Raw genomic sequence first — 3,088 nt, 5'->3', positions numbered from 1 at the left:
GAATACACCAGGACACAGGAGAAGGGAAGACTCGCCTGGCCATTTCCTCATTCCTGACTCCTGCGCAGTAGGCCAATCCTCCTCTCCTCGTCGTCTTCGCAACACCACGGCCTTACGTGCGCGCTCTGGTCTTCTCGCGTGCGTACCACGCTGTGTTGCTGCAGCCAATCAGACCGCGAGGTCGCCGCGGTCGCGGGGGTTCGCGCGCACGCCCGAGATCGGCTTGCGGGTGGGGGCTATGGGTGAATGGGAGAGTGAGCGGGGGTGGGCGCGGCGGCGCGAGCCGCATGAATGAGAGAAACGTGCGCCGCGCGAGACGTCGCGCGAGCCCGGACCAGGGAGCCAATGGGAATGCTGGAAGGGTTCGAGACCCGACACTGAGGGCAACGGCCGCGCTCCGGCTCCAAGACGAGCGTCGCCTGCCGGGGGCGCGCGGCAGCGGAGCGGGCGTGGAGCGTGCGGGGGCCGCGCGCTGCTTCTCAGAGGCCGGACGGCACTGCAGGGAGGCGGCGGTGACAACGACGGCTGTGGTGACGGGCACCGAGCTCTGGGGTGAGTGCCGAGGACGCCGGTCCCTGCGGAACCGGAAGTGCTGGACCAGTGAGGTGGGAGGGGAGGGTGACCTCTAGGGAAGGGGGACCGACGACTGGGAGGGGGTTAAGGCCCCGTTTCTCCTCCGGGCTGAGTCTTTCAACTGCGGCGGGACCCGTGGGCCCCGGAAACGGACGACTAGTAGAGGCCGAGTATCCACGACCGCCAGGGTTCGGAATGGGTTGTAGCCGGCCACTCAGCTCCAGACCAAGGTCCTCGGCGATTTGGCGCCCAGCCGCCGCCCCTTCCGCCCCCGGCCCTGCGCCCCCGGGTTCTGCGGTCTCTGCAGCCCGCTCCCTCAACCTCGGTGGGCCTGGCCGCCGTGGATTCCTTCTTCTCGGTTTCAGCGGTCGTCAGCCCTGCCCCAACGGGTGATCTCCTTGCCCCTGCCAGGTGGTGGGGACCGGGTGCTGTTTCTCTTTTACCGCTCTGCCGTTCGAGTCCCTCGCTCCACTCTGCCGATACTTATTTTGGCTCAAGCCTCATCCTGTTACCTGTTCTCTCCCACCCGTCCGCTTCCTCGTCCTACCGCCACCAGCCGAGTGCTCCATGCTTTTAGTACTTTGTAGTTTTTATAAGTGGAGCGCGAATGCGTTTGCCCGTATTTTACCTATATAAATTTCTTTTTGGGGCAGGGAGGTGCAAAGTGTTTTGCCCACTTGGCCGAATGAAACACTGAAATAAGTAAGAAAGTTGCTAAAAGTTGTGAAGGCAGTTGTAGGATCACAATATGTTATACTCTAGACTATTTTTCTGCCTTGGATTCTTCACTTCCTGGTTAATGCCATCTTGACCAAGTTGATCTTACATTTGCCTACCTTTTTATTTCAGTATCCCTCTGTCCTGGATTTAGTATCTGCAGAATACTCATTATCACCCATTCTATAAACTTAAATAGTGTTTACTAAATTATGTTGCCATGTATTTTGCTACCTCGGTATATAATGATAACACCCACGTTAAACTTCTTGGCTTTTTCTCCCATACCTTGACGTGTGGATTATTCCATTACTGTGTATTTAGATTTACTCTATTGTACTGTTACACCACTTACTTCAACAAAAAATAGTTGTGTTGTCCTTGGTACTGCTGGTGTCCACCTATTTAAGGAGATAACTGTATTAAACCTTATTAAAGCCTTCAAAACACGTATCCTGTATTGTTTGGTTTACATATACATATTTCCATTTCATAGTGTACTCTCTGCCTTACTATGGCATACATATTCTTTATTCTTATTTTATTTTTTTATTTTTGATACGGAGCCTGGCCCTGTTGCCCAGGCTGCTGCGATCTTGGCTCTCTGCAACCTCTGCCTCCCGGGTTCAAGCGAGTCTCGTGCCTTGGCCTCTTGAGTAGCTGGAATTATAGGCGAGTGCCACTGCATCCTGCTCATTTGTTTATATTTTTAGTAGAGACAGGGTTTTGCCTTGTTGGCCAGGCTGGTCTCGAACTCCTGACCTCAAATGATCCACCTGCCTTGGCCTCCCAAAGTTCTGGGATTACAGGCATGAGCCACTATGCCTGCCCGGCATACATATTCTTGTATACTTTTGTGATGCTAGTATAGATTCAGACTGTTGACTCTGATGAACCACACTCATCCTTGTGGTTTCATCTTACTATATGTGGCACATCCTTCTGGTTAGAAATTCTTAGGTCTTATGTTGTCCCTCTATTGTGTAGCCCCCAAGCATCTCAGATGCTGATCTCTTGTGTATTCCCAGTATTATACTCCCAAAATTGCATAGCTTTTCATGACTCTGCATTACTATTGTAATATTAGTCCATGTGACATTTTTTCTTGTGGAAAATATGATCTGAAATAATATATGGTATCTAAATGATATCCTACTCTAGATAAAATTTAAGTAGCATAATTTTCCCTCTTCTCTAATCTTTGGGATTTTGGGGGAAAAGTTTGGTTTAATAGTACATATTGGCCAGGAGCGGTGGCTCACACCTGTAATCCCTGCACTTTGGGAGGGTAAGGTGGGCGGATCACCAGGAGGTCAAGAGTTAGAGATTAGTCTGGTCAATATGGTGAAACCTCATCTCTACTAAAAATACAAAATTAGCTGGGTGTGGTGGTGCACTCCTGTAATCCCAGCTGCTCGGGAGGCTGAGGCAGGAGAATTGCTTGAATCTGGGAGGTGTAGGTTGCAGTGAGCCGAGATCACACCATGCACTTCAGCCTGGGTGGCAGAAGGAAACTGTTTCCACACACAGAAAAAGTAGATATTGTCTACGAACCAAGAATTTGCTTTTGTTAACAGAGTTACCTGTACTGAGGCCTAAATTCCAAATGTTAGGCTTTGATTCCTGTAGGAAAGTGACAGTTAAATAATCATTAAATCAGAGACTAGAGAGGATTTATGTTTTCGAGGACCATAACTATTTCTTAGACTCCGGGCGATCACTTTATTCTAATACTTCTGTTTGGCTTTCTGAAACCCTAATTTTATTTATTTAGTTTTTAATTTTTTTTTTTTTTTTT

At 49.7% G+C, this 3,088-nt stretch overlaps 1 protein-coding gene across 1 annotated transcript in view; it reads left to right on the top strand.

Annotated features, from left to right (window-relative positions):
* The first annotated feature begins 205 nt into the window (after window positions 1–205).
* Window positions 206–3,088, top strand: part of ZDHHC5 (zinc finger DHHC-type palmitoyltransferase 5) — a 33,371-nt gene continuing 30,488 nt past the window's right edge. Inside the window, exon 1 of the mRNA XM_037728029.1 lies at window positions 206–552. The gene's annotated coding sequence lies outside the window, so the exon portion shown is untranslated. The remainder of the gene's footprint in view (window positions 553–3,088) is intronic.

This window comes from Cebus imitator, unplaced genomic scaffold (genome assembly GCF_001604975.1).
Source record: "Cebus imitator isolate Cc_AM_T3 unplaced genomic scaffold, Cebus_imitator-1.0 Scaffold253, whole genome shotgun sequence".
NCBI lineage: Eukaryota > Metazoa > Chordata > Mammalia > Primates > Cebidae > Cebus > Cebus imitator.
This window is presented reverse-complemented; position numbering and strand designations above follow the sequence as displayed.